Here is a 21958-nt window from a genome sequence, read left to right as displayed (position 1 = left end):
ACTTCTTGCTTTATGCAGTCTCTGACATGGTCAGGCTGCCTATAGATCTTACTTTTGACAGGCAAGCTGTCTCCAGTATCTATAGTGTGCTCACACCAAGAAGTGGTGCCTGGCACAGTAGAGAAGAGTTCAGAAAACTGACCCAGGAGATTTATGCAGTGGTCTTTCTGCTCAGCAGTAAGACAATCTTCCAAAACTATACCTTCCACTAGAGCATCTTGTTCTGTGGAAGAGAAGAGATCAGGGAGAGGGTCACTCTCTTCTTCCTGTCCCTCATCTGTTGCATGAGCAGGGTGAGATCAGCCCTGTCATAGTAGGGTTTCAGGCGATTGACATGGAGCACCCTAAGGGAACTCCTGGCAGTGCCTAAGTCAACTAAGTAGGTGACTTCACCCTTCTTTTCAACAATTATGTGGGGTCCACTCCATTTGTCTTGGAGTGCTCTTGGGGCCACAGGCTCCAAGACCCACACTTTCTGCCCTGGTTGGTACTGAACCAAAACAGCCTTCTGGTCATGCCATTGCTTTTGGAGCTCTTGGCTGGCCTGAAGGTTTTTACTGGCCTTTTTCATGTACTCAGCCATCCTAGATCTGAGGCCAAGTACATAGTCCACTATGTCTTGCTTTGGAGCTTTTAAAGGTTGTTCCCAACCCTCCTTAACAAGTGTTAGAGGACCTCTCACAGGGTGTCCAAATAGGAGTTCAAAGGGGCTGAAGCCCACTCCTTTATGGGGTACCTCCCTGTAAGCAAAAAGGAGGCAAGGTAACAGGATATCCCATCTCCTGCGGAGTTTTTCAGGGAGTCCCATAATCATGCCTTTGAGAGTTTTGTTAAATCTCTCCACCAGTCCATTTGTTTGTGGATGATAGGGTGTGGTGAACTTGTATGTCACACCACATTACTTCCACATGGCCTTTAAGTAAGCAGACATGAAATTGCTTCCCCTGTCTGATACCACCTCTTTTGGGAAGCCCACCCTGGAAAAGATTCCCAGGAGGGCCTTTGCCACTGCAGGAGCTGTAGTGGTCCTTAGAGGAATTGCTTCAGGATATCTGGTGGCATGGTCCACTACCACCAAGATAAACCTATTGCCTGAAGCAGTAGGAGGGTCAAGGGGGCCAACTATGTCAACCCCTACCCTTTCAAAGGGAACCCCAACCACAGGCAGTGGAATAAGGGGTGCCTTTGGAGTGCCACCTGTCTTGCCACTGGCTTGACAGGTTTCACAGGACTTACAAAATTCCTTTGTGTCCTCTGACATTCTAGGCCAATGAAACAAGGGAACAAGCCTGTCCCAAGTTTTCATTTGCCCCAAATGCCCAGCTAAGGGAATGTCGTGGGCTAGAGTTAGGAGGAACTTTCTGTACTCCTGAGGAATCACCAATCTCCTGGCAGCTCCAGGTTTTTGATCCCTTGCTTCAGTGTACAAGAGGTAGTCCTCCCAGTAAACTCTGTGAGAGTCACTGATATCCCCATTTGCTTGTTTGACAGCTTGCTGCCTTAAACCCTCTAGTGTGGGACAGGTATGCTGTGCCACACTCAGCTCCTCCCTGGCAGGCCCCCCTTCACCCAAAAGCTCAGCAGTGTCTGCTTCCAGCTACTCTGGTGTAGGTTCTGCACAGGGTGGAAATTCTTCTTCCTCAGAAGTTGAATCCACTGTAGAGGGAGGGATAGTAGGTAGTGATTTACCTTTACTAACCCTAGCTTTAGGGAGCACTTGGTCCATTCTTCCAGGATCCAAGTCACCCTGTCCTTTTTGCTTTTTCGCCTGAGCCCTTGTCAAAGCAAACATATGCACTGGAATGCCCAGCATTGCTGCATGAGCCTCCAACTCCACTTCTGCCCAAGCTGATGTCTCTAAATAATTCCCTAATACACAGTCTACACGTAAATCTGAGGCAACCACAACTTTCTTTGGACCAGTAACCCCCCCCCCCCCAGTTGAGATTCACAACAGCCATGGGGTGGCTAAGAGTGTTGTTATGAGCATCGGTTACTTGGTACTGGTGGCCAAGTAGGTGTTGTTCAGAGTGGACCAGTTTCTCTATTACCATGGTAACACTGGCACCTGTGTCCCTGTAGGACTGAACCTCAACACCATTTATTAGGGGTAGTTGCTTGTACTTATCCATGTTAAGGGGACAAGCAACCAAGGTTGCTAAATCAATAGCCCCCTCAGAGACTAATACAGCCTCTGTGGTCTCCCTAATTAGACCAACCCCAACTAAGTTACCAAAAGTGAGCCCAGCTACTCCCTTGGATTGGCTATTAGTAGGTTTGCTCCCACCACCACTGCTATTACTAGGGACACTAGGTGTAGCAGCAGGGGTTGTAGTGGTAGGAGGCTTGGTGCTTTTCTTTGGACAACTGGGATCTGTTGTCCAATGGCCTTTTATTTTACATAAATAGCACCATGGTTTCTTTTCTTTGTTTTGATTTGAAGAGGATTTGGGCCCACCACCCCCACCAGAGTGTTTTTGTGGGCCTGATGAAGACTCATTTTTAGATTTGTCCCCACCCTTGTCAGAAGACTTACTATCCTTCTTCTTGCGATCTTTGTCACCCCCTGTATGAACTTTTCTGTTCACCCTTGTTCTGACCCATTTGTCTGCCTTCTTTCCCAATTCTTGGGGAGAGGTCAGATCAGAGTCCACCAGGTACTGGTGTAACAAATCAGACACACAATTATTAAGAATATGCTCTCTCAGGATTAAGTTATACAGGCTTTCATAGTCAGAAACTTTACTGCCATGTAACCACCCCTCCAAGGCCTTCACTGAATGGTCAACAAAGTCTACCCAGTCTTGTGAAGACTCCTTTTTGTTTTCTCTGAACTTCATCCTGTACTGTTCAGTGGTTAAGCCATAACCATCTAGGAGTGCATTCTTAAGAACTTTAAAATTATTGGCATCACTTTCCTTCACAGTAAGGAGCCTATCCCTACCCTTTCCACTGAAAGATAGCCATAGGATAGCAGCCCACTGCCTTTGAGGGACCTCCTGTACAACACAGGCCCTCTCAAGTGCAGCAAACCACTTGTTAATGTCATCCCCCTCCTTGTAAGGGGGAACTATCTTGTGCAGATTCCTAGAATCATGCTCTTTTGCAGGATGACTATTTGGAATACTGCTGCTGCCACCATGGGTTTCAACACCCAATTTCTGTCTTTCTCTTTCTATTTCCAAGGACTGTCTATCTAAATCCAGCTGTTGCTTCTTGAGCTTCTGCCTGGATTGTTCCACTCTCAATCTATTGAGCTCCCTTTCTAACACTCTGTCATCAGGGTGGGTGGGTGGGACATTCCTTGACACAGAAGTATGGTGAGAATGAACAGAGGGAGACCTGTCCCTAACAGATGGCACTCTAACAACCTGGCTAACAGAAGTAACACTCCTACTATGATGGGAAGGAACACTCTTACTGTGATGTGAGGTAACACTATTACTGTGGTGTGAAATCACATCAGTACCAGTTATGCTAGGTGGTCTGCTAATGGGCAGGTTGGGAAGGCTCCCTTCTAAATCCTTTGCTAGGGGTGCCCCAGGGTCAGATTGGGAACCATCAGCTAATTTCTCAACAGAAGTGCCAACTCTGGTCTTATCTTGTTCAATGAGCATATTAACCAACAGTTCTCTACAGGGATTCTTCCCTACCCCTAAACCTCTTTCAATGCAGCGACTCCTTGCTCCTTTCCAGCTAAGGTGATCATAAGCAAGTTTGGACAGATCAACAGTTTGGCCTGTGCCAGACATTTTAGAAAGTGTTTAAGGGATAGAAAAAGAAAGAAAAGTTTTTAGAACTTTTTAAAGAACAGAAAAAAAACTTTTAAAACTTTTTAAGAACTTTTTAGAAAGTTTAGAGGTACTTTTCAGCACTTAGCAAAGAAGTGAGAGAAGAAAAGCAAAACTTTTTGATTACGTGTACATACACTGAACTTGTTTTGTATATTTTTCTCTCATGAAAAGTACAATGACAAAAGTGGTAAGTAGTTGCAAAGTACTTATCCCACCGCTGCACAACCAATGTAGGAGGCTGGACTGGCTTGTAGTGAGTACCAAGGGGTACTTACACCTTGCACCAGGCCCAGGTATCCCTTATTAGTGTAGAGGGGTGTCTAGCAGCTTAGGCTGATAGAAAAGGTAGCTTAGCAGAGCAGCTTAGGCTGAACTAGGAGACGAGTGAAGCTCCTACAGTACCACTAGTGTCATATGCACAATATCATAAGAAAACACAATACACAGATATACTAAAAATAAAGGTACTTTATTTTTCTGACAATATGCCAAAGTATCTCAGTGAGTACCCTCAGTATGAGGATAGCAAATATACACAATATATATGTACACAATACCAAAATATGCAGTAATAGTAATAGAAAACAGTGCAAACAATGTATAGTCGCAATAGGATGCAATGGGGGCACATAGGGATAGGGGCAACACAAACCATATACTCTAGAAGTGGAATGCGAACCACGAATGGACCCCAAACCTATGTGACCTGGTAGAGGGTCGCTGGGACTGTAAGAAAACAGTGAGGGTTAGAAAAATAGCCCACCCCAAGACCCTGAAAAGTGGGTGCAAAGTGCACCTAAGTTCCCCAAAGAGCACAGACGTCGTGATAGGGGAATGCTGCAGGAAAGACCAACACCAGCAATGCAACAACGATGGATTTCCAGACGAGAGTACCTGTGGTACAAGGGGACCAAGTCCAAAAGTCACGATCAAGTCGGGAGTGGGCAGATGCCCAGGAAATGCCAGCTGTGGGTGCAAAGAAGCTGCCACCGGATGGTAGAAGCTGAGGATTCTGCATGAACGACAAGGGCTAGAAACTTCCCCTTTGGAGGATGGATGTCCCACATCGTGAAGAGTTGTGCAAAAGTGTTTTCCCAGCAGAAAGACCGCAAACAAGCCTTGCTAGCTGCAAGGGTTGCGGTTAGGGTTTTTGGCTGCTGCTGTGGCCCCGGAGGGACCAGGATGTCACCAATTGCGTGAGGGGGCAGAGGGGGCATCCAGCAATACAAGGAGCCCACTCAGAAGCAAGCATCACCCGCAGAAGTGCCAGAACAGGCACTACGAAGTGGAGTGAATAGGTGCTCACCCGAAGTTGCACAAGAGAGTCCCACGCCGCCGGAGGACAACTCAGGAGGTTGTGCAATACAGGTTAGAGTGCCGGGGACCCAGGCTTGGCTGTGCACGAAGGAAATCCTCGGTGAGTGCACAGGAGCCGGAGTAGCTGCAAAACACGCGGTTCCCAGCAATGCAGTCTAGCGTGGGGAGGCAAGGACTTACCTCCACCAAACTTGGACTGAAGAGTCACTGGACTGTGGGAGTCACTTGGACAGAGTTGCTTAGTTCAAGGGACCTCACTCGTCGTGCTGAGAGGAGAGCCAGAGGACCGCTGATGCAGTTCTTTGGTGCCTGCGGTTGCAGGGGGAAGATTCCGTCGACCCACGGGAGATTTCTTCGGAGCTTCTAGTGCAGAGAGGAGGCAGACTACCCCCACAGCATGCACCACCAGGAAAACAGTCAAGCAGGCGGCAGGATCAGCGTTACAATGTCGCAGTAGTCGTCTTTGCTACTTTGTTGCAGTTTTGCAGGCTTCCAGCGCGGTCAGCAGTTGATTCCTTGGCAGAAGGTGAAGAGAGAGATGCAGAGGAACTCTGATGAGCTATTGCATTCGTTATCTAAGGAATTCCCCAAAGCAGAGACCCTAAATAGCCAGAAAAGGAGGTTTGGCTACCTAGGAAAGAGGATAGGGTAGCAACACCTGAAGGAGCCTATCAGAAGGAGTCTCTGACATCACCTGCTGGCCCTGGCCACTCAGAGCAGTCCAGTGGGCCAGCAGCACCTCTGTTTCCAAGATGGCAGAGGTCTGGAGCACACTGGAGGAGCTCTGGGCACCTCCCAGGGGAGGTGCAGGTCAGGGGAGTGGTCACTCCCCTTTCCTTTGTCCAGTTTCGCGCCAGAGCAGGGCTGAGGGGTCCCTGAACCGGTGTAGACTGGCTTATGCAGAAGTGAGCACCATCTGTGCCCATGAAAGCATTTCCAGAAGCTGGGGGAGGAGAGGGTGTAACACCCTCTCTCAGAGGAAGTCCTTTGTTCTGCCTTCCTGGGCCAAGCCTGGCTGGACCCCAGGAGGGCAGAAACCTGTCTGAGGGGTTGGCAGCAGCTGCAGTGAAACCCCGGGAAAGGCAGGTTGGCAGTACCCGGGTCTGTGCTAGAGACACGGGGAATCATGGGATTGTCTCCCCAATACCAGGATGGCATTGGTGGGGCAATTCCATGATCTTAGACATGTTACATGGCCATATTCGGAGTTACCATTTTGAAGCTACACATAGGTAGTGACCTATGTGTAGTGCACGCGTGTAATGGTGTCCCGCACTCACAAAGTCCAGGGAATAGGCCCTAAACAATGTGGGGGCACCTTGGCTAGTGCCAGGGTGCCCACACACTAAGTAACTTAGCACCCAACCTTTACCAGGTAAAGGTTAGACATTTAGGTGACTTATAAGTTACTTAAGTGCAGTGAAAAATGGCTGTGAAATAATGTGGACGTTATTTCACTCAGGCTGCAGTGGCAGGCCTGTGTAAGAATTGTCAGAGCTCCCTATGGGTGGCAAAAGAAATGCTGCAGCCCTTAGGGATCTCCTGGAACCCCAATACCCTGGGTACCTCAGTACCATATACTAGGGAATTATAAGGGTGTTCCAGTATGCCAATGTAAATTGGTAAAATTGGTCACTAGCCTGTTAGTGACAATTTGGAAAGAAATGAGAGAGCATAACCACTGAGGTTCTGATTAGCAGAGCCTCAGTGAGACAGTTAGTCATAACACAGGTAACACATACAGGGCACACTTATGAGCACTGGGGCCCTGGCTGGCAGGGTCCCAGTGACACATACAACTAAAACAACATATATACAGTGAAATATGGGGGTAACATGCCAGGCAAGATGGTACTTTCCTACACTACTCCCACTCAGTGTGATGTGAGTCTCTGATAGTATAGAATAAGGCTGCAGATGTTTGCACATGCCACACCTGATTGTGATATTGGAGGCCAGTACATTTGTGAGCTATTTAGTTACATTTGGTACCATTCAATGGATCTGTCATGTAAGTGACAATGAGTGGTTTGTATTGCTATGTGCTGTGTTATATTGTTATACGCGGCATACTGAGTAGACATGCAGACACAGGTCAATCACTGTGGATAATGGCATACCTGTTGGTACCTAAGACGGGCACCGATACATTTATCTTCATATGTTTCTGATTATTAGCGGTAACCATGTGTGAATCAATTCAAGTTGTGTGACTGGTTTGCATCCTATGTAGATACGGCATGTTACACACTCTGCCTACATTCCAGCCCGACTATATTTTGGCTGATGCATTCTCCAGTTTAAATTCACAGACCATACAATCTGTAATGTGTTTGTATATGGATTCAACACCCCTAGCTGCTTTATGTCACTGCCAAGCCATTGGCCATCCCCCAGCCAATGTGTATGTGCCATACATGATTTGCAGTCCTCCATGTGTCAGGGATGTGGCTAAATGCAGTGCCAGAATATATTCCCATGGACACATTGTGCAGGCTCAGCTTCAAACATTGATTGAATTCCATGGGCAATTACTGAAGGAGTATTGCTACCTATGATGTCCCCCCTTGACACACATGTACCGTGCAGACAAAGCTATAATCACACAGAGTAGTGACAGTGTTCAGTTCTAACATTACGTAACCTCCATTTCATGACAGCCCAGTCTGATGTGTGGCCACCTTGCACACAACCTGTTAGGCATGGTGTTGTGGTGGAGAATGGCCTATGAAATTGCATATTGCCCACATGATGGCACAATATATGTAGTGGTGCATGGATCCAGGCCTAGAGATGTCACATGCTGTGATTTGGGTGTTAACCTGATATGTGAGATAGAGTCTGTATAACCCCCCTACATCACCAAGGATGTGTGTACCATACTTGTTGTTTTTGTGTTTCTGTCACATTCCAAAGATATATGTATTGGACAATGAGTAGACAAAGAATTATGTTGTTAAAAAAATGTTATTGAGGTATTTACAAAGCACTTTTTTGATTGACTAGGTACAAACGTTAACAATGGTCAGTCTCCTGCAAACTCCTGATGCTGTGTTTGGTTGTTCCCCCTCAAGGTCCTCAGCCCCATCATCCTCCTCCTCCTCATTATGGACAACAACTTATCCATCCCAGGGGACATTGTTTCTAACACACATGCTGTGCAGGATAGAACATACCAGAATAATATCGCATACCAGCCGGGGAGCATGCAGGAGGCATCATCCTGTCATGTCCAGGCACTTGAACCTGGATTTGAGAAGGCCAAAGGTCCTCTTCACCACATGGCGTTTTTTCTGGAGTGCTTTATTGTAGTCACGCTGTTCATTGGTTGTTAGTTTCGCAAATGGTGTTATGACCCATGGATTTTTGCCATAACCTTGGTCAGCTGCAAAAATAAGAGGCTAACATTTTGTAAATGGTAAAGACTTAGAGGGATGTGGAATATTCCATGGCAGTAGTTGGTTGTGGTTTGAGTGGTGAATCAGAGGTGATTGTGGTGTTGTGTACGTTCCTGGTCTTGTAATATGGTTCAATTTGACTGTGTTGATGTACATGCCATTCTTGGGTACTGACTCAATTACCTGTGTCTGACCATTTGGATTCCAATACTTATGCTCATCATGTATATATGAAAGTACCCTCTTTCTTGGCACAGTTACCCTCTTTTTATGCCTGATGTCAGTGTTCACTAGGATCCTGCTAACCAGGGCCCCGGTGATTATGCTCACTCTCCCAAAACTCTGTATTTTATCCACAATTGGCACACTGGTGCCCCATTATAAGCCCCTAGTATATGGTACCTAGGCACCCAGGGCATTGGGGTTCCAGGGGATCCCTATGGGCGGCAGCATATATTTTGCCACCCATTGGAAGAACAAGCAAAGGGTTCTACAGGACTGCCATTGCAGCCTGCATGAAAAGGTGCAAGCACCCTTTCACTGTCATTGTCCACTGCACCAGGTCACTTAAAAGTCATCCCTATGGCAGGCCTTCTAGCCCAAAGGGCAGGGTGCAAAGTACCTGTGTGTGAGGGCACCACTGCACTAACAGAGGTCCACCCATGAACTCCAGGCAATTTTACTGGACTTTGTGAGTGCGGGTACGCCATTTTATTTGTGTACTGGACATAGGTCACTACGTCTATGTAGCTACATAATGGTAACTCCGAACATAGGCATGTTTGGTATCAAACATGTTGAAATCATACCTCAAGGCTTTTGCAAGCATTGGTTGTATGATTCCATGCACTTTGGGGGATCTTTAGAGGACCCACAGTATTGCCATTACAGCCTTCTGAGGGTTTCCAAGCAGTCCAAGCTGCTGTCACCTCCCAGACTGGCTTCTGCCTTCCTGTTGCTTGAGAAGCTCAAGCCCAGGAAGGCATAATAAAGGATTTCCTCTGGGAGAGGGGTGTTACACCCTCTCCCTTTGGAAAGAGGTAGCATCCCAAAGCCACTGGTAATGCTTTGAAGGGTACATTTGGTGCCCTCCTTGCATAAACTAGTCTACACCAGTTCAGGGATCCCCAGTCCCTGCTCTGGTGCAAAACTGGATAAAGGAAAGGGGAGTGGCCACTCCCCTGTCCATCACCACCCCAGGGGAGGTACACAGAGCTCCTCTAGAGGGCCCCTGGGTTTTGCCATCCTGGATTCAAGGTTGGCAAGGAACTCAGGGAGCATCTGAGTGGCCAGTGTCAGCAGGTGATGTCAGAGCACCCTTCTGATAGGTGGTCATGCAGGTATGTGACCAATCCCCCTTACACAGCTAGTACTGGCTCTCTCTTGGGTGGTTCCTCAGATTCAGATTGCAAGACTCCAGCAGGAATCCTCTGCATTCTCCAATTCAACTTCTGACTGAAGAAACTGCATCTGGCCGCTCCAGAACCCGACAAGCTGGTACCAAGAAGTAAGACACCTCCTGCAACATTGTATCCACAGCTCCTTCCAGCAAATGTAACATTTCTCCGGTCGTGCATCTTCTGAGGATAGCCCATCTTCAGCCTGCATCAGAAGGAAGAAGGAATCTCCCTTGGGAGGAAGGAGTCACTTCCCTGCTTCTACAGGCACCAACTGCAATGACAACTAGCTGCGTGAATCCCCTCTCCTGTTGAGCTGCATGGATCCTGCACCATGGGTGGTAGACTGAAGTGGCCCCAATGGTCCTCTCTTCCAGCTGTTCAACTTTGGTGGCGATAAGCCCCTGCCTGCCCACGTAGTACAGTACTACCATGCACTGTGCCCTTTGCAGCTGCCAAGGCTTGTTGACATAATTTCCACAAGATCTTAAGTCATCCTAAAGCTCCAGCCCCTAGCACTCCATCCTGTGATGCACAGCTCCCTGAGTCATTCTACGTTGGTGTGGAAGCCCTTTTTGTGTGCCACGCTGGCCTCTTCTGTCACTTTCAAGTCCCTGTCCTGTGGGACTTCTGTGGGTGCTGCTTGGGCTTCTGTGGGCTCTCTGTGTTGCTGAGGGCCCCCTCTGATTCCCCCTCCTGGGTAGGGCCCATCTGGTCCTTTCTGGTCTCCAACATCTCCACTTTCCACTAAGCTTGAGTTTTGCGTGTGCCAAGGCTTTTTAGCTGAATCCGAAGATACAAACCCAACTGCAATCCTCCTTCTGGCGTGGGAAATCACCTGCATCCTCCAGGAACTCGACTTCATCTTACTGGGTGCAGTGCTGACACTCTTTCTTCATCGTTGACTCACCACTTGCACCTTCAGTCTGGTGGGTAGGGGCTCCTGCCCTCCATGGATTCTGCTGTGCTTCTTGGACTTGCTCCCCTTCTTCCACAGGTCTTCTCGTCCAGCGATCCACTGTTGGTCTGTTGCAGTCTCTTCTGGGTTTTGCATTATTATTCTTTTCTTCTAAGTGGGTGTTCTGGGGAATTTACAGTGATTTACTCCTGCTTTCCTGGTTGCTGGGGTGGGTTGTGGTACTTACCTTTGGGCTTTCCTAATACTCCCAGCTCCCCTCTACACACTCCACTTACCTAGGTTGGGGACTGACTTTCACATTCCATTTTGTTTTAGTATATGGATGTGTTCCCCCAGGGCTATTTCTCTCTGTTGTGATTTTCACTATTTGCACTGTTTTCTAACAGTTTTTTTGCCTATTTTTGCATAGTAGTGTATATAATTTGTGTATTACTTCCCTCCTAAGGGAGTATTGCCTGTATGTTATTTTTGGTATTTGTGTCACCAAAATTAAGTACCTTTATTTTTGTAACACTAAGGCCCTCATTATGACATTGACGGTAAATCCCGCTTACTGCCACGCTGACGGCCGGCAACATACCGCCGCTGTGGCGGATATCCGTTCACCATATTATGACTAAAACACACACCAATCCAACAGAATACAGCCACATACACAAATCCGCCAGACCAAAGGTCAGTGATAAACTGGCAGTCCCAAAACCCATACCGTTACACCAACAAAACAACGCCCATCACATTAAGACCCACGAATCAACACAGCGGACATTCAACGGTGATAAACCATTGGAGGTACAAACCGCTGCGCACAGAATGGACACCCACATACAAAACAACACAACTTTGGCCAATACCAAATACACACACCTATCACCCATACACATACCATACCCACACACACACACAAAACTATAAAACACACACCCACATTACCCACAACCCCTTACGAACAACAATTGCCACCAGGAGACTAAGAAGAAGAGCACAGAGACAAGTAGACACACACACCACATACACCCCTCACGCACTCCACATCACACACCCCACCACATTACCCAACACACCCTCACCAACACACATCACACAACACCCATGGCACCACAAAGGCAGCCTCATTTCACTGAGGAGGAGTTAAGGGTTGAGGTGAAGGAAATTGTCAGGGCAGAGCAACAGCTCTTTGGTGCATAGGTACAATAAATATCCATTGCAAGGAAGATGGAGCTTTTGCAGAGAATCGTGGACAGTGTCAATGCCATGGGGCAGCACCCAAGAACAAGGAAGGACATCAGGAAGAGGTGGAACGACCTACGGGGGAAGGTATGTTCCATTGCAGCAAGACACCCGCTCGCCATACAGAGGACTGGCGGTGGACCCCACCTCCTCCCCCACAGCTCACAGCATGGGAGGAGCAGGTACTGGCAATACTGCATCTTGAGGGACTCGCTGGAGTAGCTGGAGTGCTGGACACTGGTAAGTTAATATTTACTACCTATCACCCCCCACAAATACCTGCATGCCATCTCAAACCCTCACTCCCATCACTCCAATCCATCCCACACACTGTACCTACACATTCCACTAACCCCAATGCCAAGCCCTGCATGCCAAATCAATGCATGGACACCCCTCCCAGCCCTGCATGGACACTCATCACTAAAGCATGCACTGCATAGGTTAACTAACAATCCCACAATACACCAACATACACAAGCAAAAGCTGGCAGGGTAAACACCAACCATAGAGGGGAAGCTACCAAAGTACAAATGTCATACACTTGAAGCATAACACATCATTTACATCCCCACAGGTACCCCAGCCTATGTCGCTGGAGAGGAGGTGCCACCACTATCCAGTCCCCCAACAGAAGAGGCCCCCACTGATGACAGTAGTTCTAGACGTCTGGCTCTGGAGGACCTACCTGGCCCATCAGGGACCACTGGACAGCCAGTCACCCAAGTCCACTCACAGACCACAACAGAGCTCCCCCCATCAGGATCCAACACCCAAACACCCACCCAGCGTACCCAAACCTCTGTCCCCAGGAAATGTCAATCAGCAGTGTGCCCACCTGTACAGGTACCCCAGGCACCACAGCAGTAGTCAACAACAGCCAGGTGGGAGATAAAGTACCACCCACCATATTATGAGACAGGACACCTCCACCTTTTCCAGGGCTGTACCAACACCACTACCAACACCATGAAAATCCTGGCAGAAACAGAGCTCAGAAGTGAAAGGACTCACCATTGTACACACAGGGAAGAACCACGCCACCATGGAACCCGAACTGCAAGTCTTCCCGATGATCTTCCACGTAATGCTCCACCTGGAACACCAACGCTGATGAAGACGACAACGGTGAGTACAGCTGCCTAGCACACAAGGGAGGGAGGAAAATGAGAGTGACACACACAACACACACCCAACACACACACACCATAAACACAACCAGCTGCACATGTAAACCAATGGCACACAACAAAGGCGTAATAAAACACAGACCATAATACTGGAGTAACAACAATTTATTAGCATAGCAAAATCCAACACACAAACCAAATATATACAAATGTCCATGAAGAGCCAATGTCCAGTCCAAAGTCATGAGGGCACACAAGGCCACAGGGCACAGTCCAAGGCCCAACCTGTTTCCTGAGAGAGCACTGCAGGGGCATCATTTTGCAAGTGGAAAGGCACCTCGGCGGCATCTCAGCCGAATATGGGAACGTCTCCTCTGGTTCTGGAAGGTGCAACATGCCCATTGCTTTGTCCTGGAGAGTGCAAGGCCATAGTCTCTCAAGTGGGTGACTTGCCCACTGGTTAGCTGCATTGTGGTGGTGGTTGGTGGAGCCTCCTGAGCAGCCCATGCACTGTCAGATAGCTGCATTGTGGTGGTGGTTGGAGGAGCCTCCAGGGCATACCCTGCACTCCCTGATGGCAGCACTTCGACAGCTGGCGGTGGGGGACCGTGACAGCTGGTGGTGGTGGTGGTGGCGGTGTTAGCCTGACAGCTTCTAACTAACTAACAACTAGACAACTAACTACACTACACTAATAAGGGATTCCTGGAACTGGCATAAGGTGTAAGTACTATAGGTACCCACCACACACTAGGCCAGCCTCCTACATTGTAGGTAACATGTTTGTGCAGTCCATATTAGTGGCAGGGTCCTTATTAGATGGAGGCTACCACCTCCTTGCAGCACAATGCTGTCAAATGTGTAGCCAGCATAGATGCCCTACAAAGCCAGCCTATTCCATCAATGTTGGCATGTGGCATTACGCATGCAGTACAACACTTAGGGGGTCATTCCAACCCTGGCGGACGGTGTAAAAGCGGCGGCCAACCCGCAAACAGGCAGGCGGCCAAAAAAATGGAATTCCGACCCTGGCGGGAACCGCCAACACAGCCCGACACTTTAACACTCCGACCGCCACGGCGGTACAGACAAGCAGCGCGGCGGTCACCGCCAACAGACATGCGGCAGACAATGTACCGCCCACCCTATCACAACTCACCAATCCGCCACCTTTTCCGGGGCGGGAGCCCCGCCGATAAAAACACGGCAGAAACAGACTACGAACGGGAAAACGCTCACCTCTACACACTCCACAAGGAATCTGGACAGCATGGAACCAGAACTACACATCCTCCCAGCCATTGTCTTCCTGCTCCTCTACCAGGAGCACGAACGCCGGCGCAGACGACAACGTGAGTACTGCACCTACGACACAGGGGAGGGGGGAGGCAAAAAATTACGGGGACACACATACGCCACACACCCACCCCCACCCTCACCCACTACAACACACACATCAATGCAGAGCAACAAGTCAGAGTGACACCCCCCAAACCCCCCGCAAGAATGCAAAGACAAAATAAAATGATCATTAAAAATGAAGTATATTATAGCATAATTGAAGTTAAGTGAAATATGAAATATATAAATAAAATATATTACATCATGAACAATATATACATAGTCCTACCCATATTGGCTATCATCCGTTGTTCGTGGGCCAATGGGCCTAAACACATGGGCAAAGCCCACACACGAGACCCGATTCCATTGGAGAGAACACTGCAGGGGCATCAGATAGTAAAACTACAGGCACCTCAGGGGGAAGGGAAGGGGGGGCACCTCAGCCTGTTGAGTCCACGACGCCAGATCCACGAGGGGCCTCCATGCCCACTGTACCATCCTAGGGAGTGCAAAGCCACAGTCTCACAAATCTCTACAGTGGGTGTCTTGCCAACTATACCATCCTGGGGAGTTCAAAGCCACAGTCCATCAAGTGGATTACAGACTCCACTGGTTCTGGAGGAGGCATGGTGCCCAGAGTGATTCGTGAAGCCCTGGCCGACACAGATCCGGCCTTGCCAATGGGCCAGCGGAGCAGTTCAGAGACGGCGGTGCCCAGCGGAGCGGTGCTTGAGATGAAGGGCCCAGCGGAGCGGTGCTTGAGATGAAGAGCCCAGCGGAGCGGTGCTTGACAGGAAGGGCCCAGCGGAGCGGTGCTTGACAGGAAGGGCCCAGCGGAGCGGTGCCTGACAGGAAGGGCCCAGCGGAGCGGTGCTTGACAGGAAGGGCCCAGCGGAGCGGTGCGTGACAGGAAGGGCCCAGCGAAGCTGTGCTTGACAGGAAGGGCCCTGTTCAGCGGTGCTTGTCTTGAAGGGCCCTGTTCAGCGGTGCTTGTCACGGCGGGCCCTGTTCAGCGATGCTTGTCGCGGCGGGGCCCAGTTTGGCGGTGCTTGTCACGGCGGGGCCCTGTTCAGTGGTGCTTGTCTTGAAGGGCCCAGTTCGGCGGTGCTTGTCACGGCGGGGCCCTGTTCAGCGTTGATTGTCTTGAAGGGCCCAGTTCGGCGGTGCTTGTCACGGCGGGGCCCTGTTCAGCGGTGCTTGTCTTGAAGGGCCCAGTTTGGCAGTGCTTGTCACGGCGGGGCCCTGTTCAGCGGTGCTTGTCTTGAAGGGCCCAGTTCGGCAGTGCTTGTCACGGCGGGGCCCTGTTCAGCGGTGCTTGTCACGGCGGGGCCCAGTTCGGCGGTGCTTGTCACGGCGTGGCCCTGTTCAGCGGTGCTTGTCTTGAAGGGCCCAGTTCGGCGGTGCTTGTCACGGCGGGGCCCTGTTCAGCGGTGCTTGACATGTGTTCCCAGGGAACCAGATCGGGACAATAGGATTTTCCGCTCAGTCGCCATCCGACCTTTTGCTTGCGGGGCCCTCCTGTGCTGGAGTCCTGGGCCCGTGGGTGTCCTCCTTCACACCCGAAATGGGGCTGGTGGGGCCCTCCTGGGCAGCTCGCCTGCTGCCGGACTTGTCCGCCCTGCTGCCCTTGCCCTCCTTCGCCGATTCTCTGAGGCCCTTGCCTCCCTTTGTGGATGTGCCAGGTGACGGTGCCAGGGTAGTGCCTTTGGAGGCTGCCGTCTCTGGCCTCTCGCGCCGGCCCTTCTCTTTTTTAGTTTTTTTCCCAGGGGGTGGGCTGGCTGTCCCCTTGCTGCTGGCCGATGTTGCTGCCCTAGAAGCTGGTGGACTCCAATAGCCCTGGACTATGGTCCTTGTAGGTGCAGGGCTTGTGGTGGCTGAGGTGCTGTTTGGACTCTTACGAGATGGAGGGGGTGGGTCAGGTGATGCAAAGAGGTTAATTTTGGAGAGGAAAAACTTTTTAGGAGCAGTGGGAAGGGAAGGTGCAGTGGGTATGGGAGTGGAGGAAGAGGATGTGGTTGTCGGAGAGTCAAGTGTGGTGTCTTTGGGTGCAGGTGCTTGTGACGGAGGCTGTCGTGAGGTGGATGGCTGTTGGGTGGGTGGCTGCCTGCGTTTGTGTGATTTGGAAGAGGGGGTGACAGACACACTGGGAGAGGACACAGGGGACGTGTAAATGGCAGTGGGGGTGGTGACTGCACGTGTGCGGAGTGTTCTGGTGGGTGTGCTGGTGATGGACGTACTGGCTGATGGTGGTGTGCATGCAGGTGTGAGTGGAGACGTCACAGGGAGGGAGGAGGGAGACGAGGAAGAGGGGGACACAGAGGAGGCAGTGGCTGTTGGCATGTCTGCATGTGGATGTTGCATGTGTGAATGCTTGTGTGATCTGTGGTGCTTATGTCTGGATGAGCTGCCCTTGGGTGTTGATGTGTGTGCAGGCTGGTCTGTAGGTGTGGCTGGGATAGGCAGAGGAACAGGGGAGTGGGACTGGGATGAGGAAATTGGAGGGGGGAGGCAGGAGACAGGGACAATGGCTGCCGTCAGTGCTGAGGCCAGAGCGTTGAACGATCGCTGATGGGCAGCCTGACCCGAATGAATGCCCTCCAGGTATGCATTGCTCCGGTGCACCTCCCTTTCTACACCCTGGATGGCATTCAAAAGAGTAGACTGCCGAACAATGAGCGTCTGGAGGAGGTCAATGATCTCCTCACTGAGGGCAGCAGGGGTAACTGGGGCAGGGCCTGAGGTGCCTGGGGCGAAGGAGATGCCCGCTTTCCTGGCCGAGCGGGCATGGGGCGAACGCTGAGGGGCTGCTTGGAGGGCGAAGCTGGTGCGCTGGGTGGCGGCTGTACCTGTTGTAGCGGTGGGCACGGATGTTGCCGCCACCACAAGGGAGCTCCCTTCCGAGGACGTGTCTGTGTCGCTGACGTCTCCACGGGTCCCCGTTGTGGAGCTCCCCTCGCCCTCCGTCTCACTGGTCAACTCGGAGTCAGTTGCATGGCCCTCTGGGGCCATGTGAGATGCAGCTCCCTCGTGCTCCGATGCCACTTCTCCTCCGCCTGATGATGCTAATGCACACATCAACAGGAAGACCAAAAAAAAGGGGGGGAGGAGAAAAAATGCATGCATTGGCGACACCGTTGGCGGAGAGGACAGACACAGAAGCCCCCTGCACTACGCCGCGCACTCGGTGTACACTACTCAATTATTGTGACTTGGCCTACAAGCCTATGGACGACAACTGCACACATAGGTGACCCAGGGCCATGGATAGCTGTACTTAGCACCCTACAGAGGTGGGGGGCGGGGGTACAGGGCCATGCCTTACGGATGGGCCTAGCCTACAGAAATCGCCCTGGCCTAGAGATACCCACAGCCCTCCTCCCCCACCCAGACACCTCCACTGTGCGCTAAGATAGCAGAATGTGTTGGTACTCACCCCCTTGTGTCTGCTGTGATGTCCTCACGCGCCCATCCAAATCGGGGTAGGCCACCGCCAGGATCCGGGACATCAGGGGGGTCAATTGCCATGTGGTACCCCTCCTAGGTTGGGAGGCCATTCCCAGCAGAGCCTCCGCGGTCTTTCTGCTCCCGCGGCGGATGTCCTCCCACCTCTTTCGGCAGTGGGTGCCCCGTCTGTTGTGGACCCCCAGGGTCCGGACGTCCTTGGCGATGGCACGCCAAATGTCGATCTTCTGATGGGCGCTGACCTATGTGACATGGACAGGGTGGGAAAATAAATATCATCATTTTCTGCATGGTCGATGTGAGTGTCCCCCCCTCCCCAACCTTGCCATATGGCACATGCTCTCATGTGTTGTGCGATGCATGCCTCATTCGCTCCCCTCCCCACCATCTTTCATCCACCCCACTGAACACAGGCATTGCCCACAAAGCATGGTCCCAGTGTACTTACCTTTTGGTCTGGAGGACCGCAGAGTAGCGCATACTGGGGGAGGACCCCATCAATAAGTTTCTCCAATTCCTCAGATGTGAAGGCAGGGGCCCTTTCCCCAGTCGCAGCAGCTATTGTCTCTTCCAGACCGAGGTCACAGCAGCACTTGCAGTATAGGTCCTCTCCTGTGGATGATCAGGTCTTGAGTGATTAAGCAGATAGAAAATGGCGGTCACGCCCGCGGCGGTGCGCACCGCGGCGGTGCGTAGCGCGACCGCCGGCGCACATCGTCATTGGCTCCTGAGACCCATAGGGTTCAATGTTAACCAATGCTGCTTTGCGCCGCGGTCTTCGACCGCCTAACGCCACGGTGTGCCACGCCAGCGCTTTGACCTCACATCCCATTGTCACACTTCACAGGTCAGGCAGCCGCCATTTCAAGGGCCCACATGGCTTAATTTCTACTGCGTCACACAGGCCTAGGCGTTGCATTGCCACTCATACAAGCCATTCAATGCATAGCGAATCGTGTTCTGTGCAAGCTGTGGTTACGTACCTGTGGGTTGCTTGACTCTGTGCTCCATGTTGTCCTTCCTAGGCACCATCCGCTGGGACTTGCGAGGAGATGGAGGAATGTTCCCGTGTACAGACCGCTGGTGGACCTGTCGACAATGGAAGAAAGACATGTCATACTGACATACAGACTTGACCGAGCCACTATACAGGAACTGTGTGCCCAGCTGGAGCCAGACTTGATGTCCCCCATTCGCCAACCCACAGGGATTCCCCCTCTGGTGCAGGTTCTGTCAGTTCTCCATTTTTTGGCAAGTGGATCATTCCAAACAACAGTGGCCATATCATCAGGGATGTCTCAGCCTATGTTTTCTAAGGTTTTGGCCTGATGATATACATGCGGAGCTACATTGTTTTCCCTGAGGTGAGCGATTTGGCTACAGTGAAGGGTGATTTCTATGCCCTTGGCCATATCTCCAACATCATTGGTGCCATTGATGGGACCCATGTGGCTTTGGTTCCCCCCAGTGAAAGTGAGCAGGTGTACAGGAACAGAAAAAGTTATCGTTCGATGAATGTCCAGGTGGTCTGTTTGGCTGACCAGTACATCTCCCATGTAAATGCCAAGTTCCCTGGGTCAGTGCATGACGCGTACATCATGCGAAATAGCAGCATCCCTTATGTGATGGAACAGCTACAGAGACACCGTGTGTGGCCAATTGGTGACTCTGGTTACCCCAACCTGTCGTGGCTACTGACCCCAGTGAGGAATCCCAGGACAAGGGCAGAGGAACGGTACAATGAGGCCCATGGGCGTACTAGGAGGGTGATCGAGCGGACCTTCGGCCTCCTGAAGGCCAGGTTTAGGTGCCTGCATATGACAGGTGGATCCCTAATGTACTCACCAAAGAAGGTGTGCCATATCATCGTGGCCTGCTGTATGCTTCACAACCTGGCTTTGCGACGCCAGGTGCCTTTCCTGCAGGAGGATGGTCCAGATGGTGGTGTTGTAGCAGCTGTGGAGCCTGTGGAGAGTGAAGAGGAGGAAGACGACGGGGACGACACAGACAACAGGGACACAGTGATACAACAGTATTTTCAGTAGCACACAGGTACGAATCAACCCCGCCATTAAAGTCTCCTGCCTCTCTACTGTATGTGTTTCCCCCCAGTTCCTGTTAACTGAGTTGTGACTTTCCCTTCCGTTTTCAGAGCTGTGGGCCCCACTGCGTGACCTCTGCTTTGTTTGCCCATGGACTACAGCTGTGTGACAGTGGTATGTTGTCATCACAATGTAACTGAACATTTTGGCACCGTTATGTCTAATACATTTGTTCAAAATACAAGCAGACTCCAGATTTTTTAAGTGCAATAAGAGATTTTATTAAAGTGCTAAATTTAGGGACATGATTGTAAAACGTGATGGGTGATGGTGGAGTAATGTCCATGGCAGAGTCCAGTTTTCAGTCTCACAGGTGCATTGTCCATATGCCTGTGGAAAGATGGAGCAGGGGCAGTTTAAGTTTGGACAGGGTGACAATGTGGGACAGTGGGATGACATCAGGGGGTATCGTTTGCTGGCGGGGGTCTTGGCATCCTACTCTGTCTTCTTCTGAGATCTCAGGCCCCGCTTGCGGGGTGGTTCTTCTTCAGCAGGAGGTGGGGTTCTGGTGGCCTGTCGTTGTGTGGGGGCCTCCTGTCCACTAGCGCCGGCGGAGGTGGTAGCCTGATCTGGGTCCATGCTAGTCACAGGGGCCCTTTGTGGTGCCACATGGTCCCGCAATGTGGTGACTATCTGGTTAAGGGCCACGACGATGGTCCCCATTGCGGAACTAATGTTTCTCAGTTCCTCTCTGAACCCCATGTACTGTTCCTCCTGCAGTACCTGGATCTCCTGGAACCTGGCCAGTACCGTAGCCATCGTCTCCTGGGAGCGGTGGTATGCTCCCATGATGGAGGAGAGGGCCTCTTGGAGAGTGGGTTCCCTGGGCCTGTCCCCCCCCTGTTGCACAGCAGCCCTCCCAGTTCCCCTGTTTCCCTGGGCCTCTGTCCCCTGGACCGTGTGCCCACTACCACTGCCCCCAGGTCCCTGTTGTTGTTGGGGTGGTGGGTCAACCTGGGTGCCCTGTAGTGGTGGACACACCGCTGATTGACGTGTCCTGGAGACAGAGGCATGGGCCCGCTGGGTGTGAGCTGTGCTGGTGTTCCCAGAGGGGGTTAGGTCTGCTTTAGCCTGTGGCTGTCTGTGGGGAACCGACTGTCCCGAGGTCCCCGATGGGCCGGGCTGGTCATCTGGGTCCAGGGAGACAGAGCTGCTGTCATCACTGGGGGCCTCTTCTGGGGGTGGGATGGACATCTCTGGACCCTCCTGGGCGGTGTGGTGGCGTTCGGGTCCTGCAGGGGTATAAGAGTATGGTTATTGCTTCTGTGTGTGCCATTTCGTGTAATGGGTGGGTGGCCGTGTACCCCAGTGCTGACATTCCCTTGTGGGGGCTTTTGTGACAGTGGCTTGTGGGGGAGATGGGTATGTGCAGTGGGCATGCTTTGGTGATGGGTGTCCATGCTTTGGGGACGCATGCAGGGCTAGGTTTTGGGATGGGTGGGTTGTGATGGTGAGCCATTTGCAAGGAGTTGGTGTGATGGGGGTGAGGGTGGAGGTATGATTTGGCATGCAGGTGGGGTGGGGGGAATGAAGTAGTGAAGATTTGACTTACCAGAGTCCATTCCTCCGCCTACTCCTGCGAGGCCCTCAGGATGTAGGATGTGCAAGACTTCCTCCTTCCATGCTGTGAATTCTGGGGGAGTAGGTGGGGGTCCGCCGCCAGTCTTCTGCACCGCGATGTTGTGCCTTGATACCATGGAACGCACCTTCCCCCGTAGGTCGTTCCACCGCTTCCTGATTTCGTCCCGATTTCGTGGATGCTGTCCCACAGCGTTGACCCTGTCCACTTTTCTTTGCCATAGCTCCATCTTCCTGGCAATGGTGGTGTGCTGCACCTGTGTCCCGAAGAGCTGGGGCTCTACCC

Source organism: Pleurodeles waltl, chromosome 11 (assembly GCF_031143425.1).
Source record: "Pleurodeles waltl isolate 20211129_DDA chromosome 11, aPleWal1.hap1.20221129, whole genome shotgun sequence".
Classification (NCBI taxonomy): Eukaryota; Metazoa; Chordata; class Amphibia; order Caudata; family Salamandridae; genus Pleurodeles; species Pleurodeles waltl.
Note: the sequence above shows the minus strand (reverse complement) of the source record.